Raw genomic sequence first — 8,166 nt, forward strand, 5'->3', positions numbered from 1 at the left:
ATCTCGCCCTGCTGCTGTCAAGGCCGTTTTCTTAACCTCCCTGAGATATTTATCAAGAGGTCTTTTAAACCTTTCTGCGTGATGGGAGCAGAGTGGATAGGGTGGGGGAAGGCAGACCCTTCAGGGAGCTAAGGGAAGAGAGGCCACTTACCTAATAACTCTTCTCAGGCCAATAGATTAAGTAGTTCCGGAGCCATGGGAAGGCTTGGACCAATAGATCCAGGAATCCATGTGTTTAAGATGCGGTCTGTGTTCCCTACTCAACAACCCTGTTAAGTGTTTTTGTTGTTTATTAAATATTCTGTGATCCTGACACTCCTGCCTCCCAGGTCTCATGGACTGCAGCTTCATCAGAAAGTAGTTAAAGATTATGTCACCCTTTACGGCCCTTTGTCCTTCCTCAACCTTTACTGACAACAAGAAGGCTGAGACATTATTAGGTCTCAAGCCACGCCTCCCCCATAACTAAGGTGACCATTAACATATCAAAGCTGATGCTGGCCACCAGGTTCTCTCAGCATCTCTCAGTCCCTTACCTGGGACAGGGTTGCCCTTCTGCTACCTGCCTGTCTCTGTATAACCCAGCCATTTTGGCTATGTGGTCTTTTGTCTTCTGGGGCCCTTTTTGGTCTCTTGGCTTCTGGCTCTCCCCCTTCCTACTCTGCTTACATGGCTTGGCTCAGTTTGCTGGTAGTGTTCAGTCTGTACTCTCCCAGATGCCCCTGCCGCTACCTCTACCTCTGCTCCTCCTCACATGTACACTGATCCTTCTCCTCTACCATACCCAGGAGCAGTCATGTCTTCCTTTTGTTTTTTGTTTTTTTTCCATTCACCCACTCAGCAACCATGTTAACTGTGTTGTTGTTGTTGATTTACCATTCTGTGATGTTGATGTTCCGCTAAGGTCTCACTAACAGCAGAAAGGCGCCCTTACCTGAGATAGCCAGTTCTTAGAAGCAGCGTCTAGCCCACGTGGTACAGGCACGCTAGCCAATACAGAGCCCATGCCTGAGTGTGATCAAACCTGCCCCTTCCTGAGCCTATCCACCCTGCTCAGCTTACCTTGCCTGCCCTTCCTGTGAAAACCACCCACCACCAGCTCTCCTGTGGGCCCTACCATATGGTACTCCTGTTGCTCGGAAACTGTGAGCTGGGAAAGGATTCCTTCCTTGTTTCCCCAGAATCCCACGAATCCCGGGCTGCTTTGAACGGATTCTGTAGCCAGATGATGTCTGCCTTACTTCGTTTTCTAGCGCTGTGGTAGTGCACACAGAGAGTTTACATTCTAACTCAGGACCTACGGCTAAAACAAGAGGAAGACTTCAAAATAGAGAAAGACGTAGTCCGCTGACAAATGATGTGGTTCAAAAATACCCAGGTAGAAGGCTGAAAGATAACTCAGTGGCTAAAGGGAGCTTTCCACATGATGGAAAGAGAGAACTGATTCCCACAAGTTGCCCTCTGAACTTGACACATGCCCCTGCCAAACACAACTAAGTAAATGTAATTTTTAAAAATATTCAGATAGAGGGGCTGGAGAGGTGGCTCAGCGGTTAAAAGCACTGACTACTCTTCCCAAGGTCCTGAGTTTGAACATGTGGATGGGAACAGCATCCACATGATGGCTTACAACCATCTGTAATGGCATCCAATTCCCTCTTCCTTCTGGTGTGTCTGTAGACAACTACAGTGTACTCACATACATTAAATAAATAAATAAATAAATAAATAAATAAATAAATATTTTTTAAAAGTATCCAGATAGAAAGACAGAAGGAACCAGACAGTGGTGGCACACACCTTTAATCCCAGCAATTGGGAGGCAGAGGCAGGTGGATTTCTGAGTTCAAGGCCAACCTGGTCTACAGAGTGAGTTCCAGGACAGCCGGGGCTACACAGACAGAGAAACCCTGTCTCGAAAAAAAAAAAAAAAGACAGAAAGAGATCATTAAGGACTTACCAGGACAAAAGAGCCTGATAGGATGTTAAAGGATGGGAAAGGTATTTGGGCAAGGAAAAAGATAAGGAGCTGCTGAGATGGCTCAGCAGATAAAATAATACAGGGCACAAGCTTGACAGCCTGAGTTTAACTCCCTGAACCCATGTGAAAGGCTGTGTGGGGCACATCCATGACGCCAGCACTTGTACAGCAAGACAGAAGCACAGACAGGAGGACCAGCCAGCACAGACGGCTGCACCATGACAATCTTTCATAGTCAGGCCTTTACTCGTTTGCATGTGTGGAGGGCATCACTCACCCTAAGGTTTCAGACTTTGTCCCTTTTAATCTTGGGAAGAATGGCAGTTGGCTTTTGTAATCAATGAACCTGTTAAGAAAGTAAAAGTGTTTGGAGCAAAGCAGTTACCTGGAAATGAAAGCTGGTGATGTTTACAATAGAAATAGACAACTTGGAGCGAATAACAAGAGCTCGTTTCAAGTGTGTGCACAGGGATTGGTAGGAAAACAAAAAAGGACAGGAGGAAAAGGAAGACCGGTGGGAAAATCCAGAAATGGAGAGAGAAAGTTGGCTTGCTGACCACCCTGTGTGTGAGAGAGCATGTGGTGCTGACAGAACACATTGAATGTCCTCCGGAGCGAGCTCTCAAGTTCTTCTTTTTCCCGTTTCCTATGTGATCAACATACCCCACAGTCCCAAGAACAGCATAAGAGATGCCAGAAGTCTCCATGGATAGAACAGAGATAGTCATGGAACCCACTTCCAATGAGAACCCTTGGCTAGCTTCCTAGAGATGAGAAAATGCTCACTTCAGTAAAATACAGGAAGGTCTCATTCATTTTCATGGCTAACATTGGAAAATGAGATTCTTCATAAGAGTAAATTTTCAGCCTCTTCTATTGGGGCAGCTATTTGCAAAACAATACAAAAAAATCACAAGTGTTGGTAAGGCTACTAGAAAAATCACTGATGGGGATGTTGGGAAATATTGATAAGGACACAATTAGCAGTGGTTTCCTTGGGAAGCCACTCCCACGTTAGGTATTTCACAGGGATTGAATACAGGGAGGAGGGTTAAGAGTAGGGAGTGGCCATCTTGCTTTGTGTGCTACGAGAGTGCAGGAAGCACTGAGCCATACATAGTTCATAACCGGCCAAAATTCTGGAACATTCTCCATGTCTGGAAGTAGGAGAACTCGTGAGGAGGCTGTCAAGTATCCCCAAAGAGGAGAGAGACACAGCACTGGACACAAGCATGACAGGGATGATAGTGACACAATGCTGAGCCTGGGGTGACTAATCACATAAAGGTTTTTTTTTTTTTTTTTTTTTTTTTTGGTTTTTCAAGACAGGGTTTCTCTGTATAGCCCTGGCTGTCCCGGAACTCATGCTGGTCTCGAACTCAGAAATCCGCCTGTCTCTGCCTCCCAAGTGCTGGGATTAAAGGCATGTGCCACCACTGCCTGGCTCCACATAAAGTTCTCAAGCAGCATAACTAAATATTAAGAGGAAAGTGTTCACTGAGAAAGTGGTTGGAGGAGAACAGTAGGCTGTTTGTACTGTGCACAGGATAGGTCTTGACGTATGTAGGCTCTCACCTTAAAGGGAATATATACCACAGGACAGTCTCCAATATGATGTTGAGCAAAGGAGAATTGACCTGGTGTCTTAGTTAGGATTTTACTGCTGTGAACAGACACCATGACCAAGGCAATTCTTTTTTTTTTTTTTTTTTTTTTTTTTTTTTTTTAAGATTTATTTAGGGCTGGAGAGATGGCTCAGTGGTTAAGAGCACCAACTGCTCTTCTGAAGGTCCTGAGTTCAAATCCCAGTGACCACATGGTGGCTCACAACCATCGGTAACAAGGTCTGATGCCCTTTTTTTAAATAAAAAAGATTTATTTTATGTGTATGAGTATACTGTAGCTGTCTTCAGATATACCAGAAGAGGGTATCAGACACCATTGAAGATAGCCCCCAAGGCAATACTTACAAGGACAACATTTAGTTGGGGCTACAGGTTCAGAGGTTCAGTCCATTATGTCAAGGCAAGAGCATGTCAGCCTAGAGGCAGGCATGGTGCAGGAGGAGCTGAGGGTTCTCCGTCTTCATCTGAAGGCTGCTGGTAGAAGGCTAGCTTTCAGACAGCTAGGACGAGGGTCTTACAGCCCACACCCACAGTGACACACCTCTTTTTTTTTTTTTTTTCCGAGACAGGGTTTCTCTGTGTAGCCCTGGCTGTCCTGGAACTCACTCTGTAGGCCACCGCCCTGCAACACACCTTTTAATAGTGCCACTCCCTGGGCCAAGCATAGACAAATCATCACACCTGGTATGACTGTGTATATGTCCCCAAAAGGGAGCAGGAGAGATGACTCAGGCATTAAGACACTCGCTCTTCTTTCAGGGGACTTGAGTTAAATACTCAGCACCTACTCTCCGGTGCTTATATCTGCTTATAATTCCAGCTTCAGGGGATGCAAATTCATCATCTGGCCTCCTCACGAACTTTTACATACATAGTACACACAGATGGACACACAAATAAATATTTTTAAAAGTCTCAGGTAGAAAACCTTAAGTGTTATTTAGAGTGCATCTCTTGGAGAAAAGTAGCTATAAAACTTATGGTAGTGGTATAGGGGATAGCTGGACAGTTCCTTTAAAGTTCTCATTGTCATATGACCTAGCAGATCCACTACTCGATCTGTATCCAGGAGAAATCAAGGCAGGGACTCACATAAATACTTCCGGTATAACAAGTCTTTCTCTCTTTTTTGAATAGATTATTTATTTTATGTATATGAATGCACTGTAGCTGTCCTCAGACGCACCAGAAGAGGGCAATCAGATCCTGTTAAGAGATGGTTGTGAGCCACCACGTGGTTGCTGGGAATTGAACTCAGGACCTCTGGAAGAGCAGTCAGTTCTCTTAACGGCTGAGTCATCTCTCCAGCCCGACAGGTCTTTCATGAGTCATTGCTGTGTCTGTATTCCACTTTGTGAGTACATGACAATCTCTTCATGTTCCCTACTGCTGACTGACATTTAAGATTTCTTGACATCTCCCTGTTATAAAGAGTGGCTCGGTAGTTCTTAGACTCTGGTAACAGGTAGACAAGATGGCTGATTTCTACTTGAAACCCACCTCCCTGTATTGCAATACCTGAAGAAGGTGTTGCTTCCTGAATTGTTCTTACTGCCAGTTCCAAGGCGATGTCTTCCTAAAAGATGTTTTAAATTATTTTATTTATTTACATTCCAGCCACTGCCCCCTCCACCCACCCCTGCACTCCCTAAATTTTTAATGACTGGATTCATGCATTAATTATGAAGGAGAACTAACTAAAAATACAAATTTCCGGATCTCAGAACCAAGCCTCACAAATCAGACAATCCTGGGAACATACTGGCTGGCTGGCTTTTTTTTTTTTTTTTTTTTAAGTGCCCTAATTAACTCCTGTGCCCCAGGAAGTTTAGGAAACACCACCTTTCTTACAACCAGGTTCCATTCGCCTTTATCTTTTCTGAAAGTTTATTTCACTCATTAACCCACTTCTAAGCACATGCTCAGCAGTGGTCTCTACTAAGCTGGTCTCCAACTCACTGTTTAGCCCAGAGTGATCTCAAAATCCCCTTGCCCTAACTTTCCAAGGGCTAAGGCTAAAGGACTGTGTTTTTTGACTCTTTCCTGTCCCTCCTCTTTCTTCTTTCTTTTAGAAAGGCTGGCTTCACTATGCAGCTGAGGATGACCTTGAAGTTGTGCTTTTTCTGACTCCACCCCTGCCCACTAAATCCTTCCTTTACAAGTGTTTCCTATCAAACCCTATTTATGTGGCGGTAGGCAAGAGCTCTACCAACTGCACTACATCTCCAGCCTATGACCTGTTTTCTGGACACTAATAAAGTTGTCTTTAAATATCTGTGTACACTCACTCAATTTCCCTGACTTCTACTCTATAATTTCATCAGATTTGTTAAGCTTCTAGAAGATTCCCTATTTCGATCTCTCTTTGGCCTTCGCCCTCCTTCACACTTTGGCAGCATTGGCTTCTAGAGTAGTTTTTATTCCAGATCCTTCTCTTTCTTGTGCACTCGCTTGCCTAAGTCCTACTTTACTGTGTGTGTGTGTGTGTGTGTGTGTGTGTGTGTGTGTGTATGTATATGTATGTATATATGTGTGTGTATGTATATATACATATGTATGTATATGTGTGTGTGTGATATTGTATATCATGCTCATGTGGATGAGTATGATGCGTGAGTATGGAAACAGATGCCCCTCAATGTGTGTGTGTGGAGTCAGTTCTTCTACCACGCTTTAATGCAGGATCTCTCTCGTTTCTAATGTGCCACACACTCCAAGCTCACTGTCCCACAATCCTCCAAGCTTCCAGGCCACACTAGGAGTGCTGGGATTGCAGATGTATATCCAGCTTTTTAACGTAGGATCTGAGGATCTGACTCGGGTTGTCTGGCTCGCACAGAAAGCATTTTTTACCTGCCGAGCAATTTCACTCACCCACTTTGTCCTATGTCTCTTATGCAATATGTACCGGCTGGTTTTATGATGTGTCAGCTTGACACAAGTTAGAGTCCTCAGAGAGGAAGGACCCTCCATTGAGGATATGCCTACATGAGATCCAGCTGTAAGACATTTTTTTTCAATTAATGGTCAACGGGGGAGAGCCCAGCTCATAGTGGGTGGTTCCATCCCTGGGCTGGCTGGCCTGGGTTCTGTAAGAAAGCAAGCTGAGAAAGCCATGAGGAGCAAGCCAGTAAGCAGCACCCTCCATGGCCTTGCCATGATGAGCTCCTGCCTCCAGGTTCCTGCCCTGTCTGAGTTCCTGTCCTGACTTCCTCTAGTGATGGATTATGATCTGGATGTGTAAGCCAAATAAACCCCTTCTTCCACAACTTGGTTTTTGGTCAGGGTGTTTCATCACAGCCATAAAACCCCAACTAAGACACCATCCTACAAATCCAGGTGTCCTGAGGGTTCACGTCTGTAGCTGCCTGCAGCCACACGTACGAATGGGTTGTCTGGAATGGGTGTCAGGGCCTGAAAAATTATGAGTACCGGGAATGCGGGAAGGGATTTGAAAAAATTAGACTGACACATGGTGTGCTTTCAGTCCGCCATCCTTAATTGAAATCCCTTTGTTACAAGCAAACAGGTAGATAGGTAAAGCAAACCCCCTCCCCCAAGTCCGTCAGCTACTTGGCCCAATCAGCAGCTTCATCTTCAGTCTCTGGAGGCGGGACTTCCGGCATAACCGGAACTTGTAGAGAGGCGTGGCTATTAGCAGGAGGTGGGCAGAGAGGCGTGGCGATATGTGGCAAGGCGGGGTCTGACATAATCAGCCCTCAGCTGTAGGAGGGTCACAACTTCCTTGGGTTTGGCTTAGAAGTGTGCCCCTGAAAGAGGTAGGGCTCTATTACTACTATCTGTCTAGCAGGCATCGTGCTGTCCTGTGACCCTGATGCTCACTACTGTAATGCACACTAGCTCACCACTGTAAATAGAAGTAGAAGGTTTGTGCCAAGCATACCAAAGCTGAGACGTAAATTTCAAGTTTTGCTGATTCAAATTTGACTCTAAGGAGATTTCCATCCTCCTCCTGGGTTAAATGTCATGTATCCACCCACGTGATGATGTATCAGTGATGAGACACATTCTGACAAATGCATGGTAAGAGCTGGCTGCGGAAGAGCACACCCATCTAATCCCAGAATCTGAGACACAGAGGCGAGAGGATAACTGCCGGGGGCTGGAGAGATGGCTCAGCAGTTAAGAGCACTGACCCATCAGAGGTCCTGAGCTCAATTCCCAGCAACCACATGGTGACTCATAGCCATCTGTAATGAGATCTGATGCCCTCTTCTGGGGTGTCTGAAGACAGCTACAGTGTGCTCGTGTAATAAAATAAATATTAGAAAGAAAAAAAAAAGGATAACTACCAAGCCTGATCTACATAGTAAGTTCCATGCCAGCCAGGGTTTCATACTGAGCAACCCTGACTCAAGCAAGCAAGCAAGCAAGCAAACGAACAAACAATCCAAGCATGGCTAGGCAATCTAGGGATCGTGCAGGCATCATAGAACATCCACATACAGTATAAAAGAGGTGTAACTTCACTAGGCAGCATATTTTTGTGGGACCACTTTCATGTATTTTTAGTCCATTATTGACCAAAACATTGGCAGG

This window comes from Mastomys coucha, unplaced genomic scaffold (assembly GCF_008632895.1).
Source record: "Mastomys coucha isolate ucsf_1 unplaced genomic scaffold, UCSF_Mcou_1 pScaffold13, whole genome shotgun sequence".
Taxonomy (NCBI): domain Eukaryota; kingdom Metazoa; phylum Chordata; class Mammalia; order Rodentia; family Muridae; genus Mastomys; species Mastomys coucha.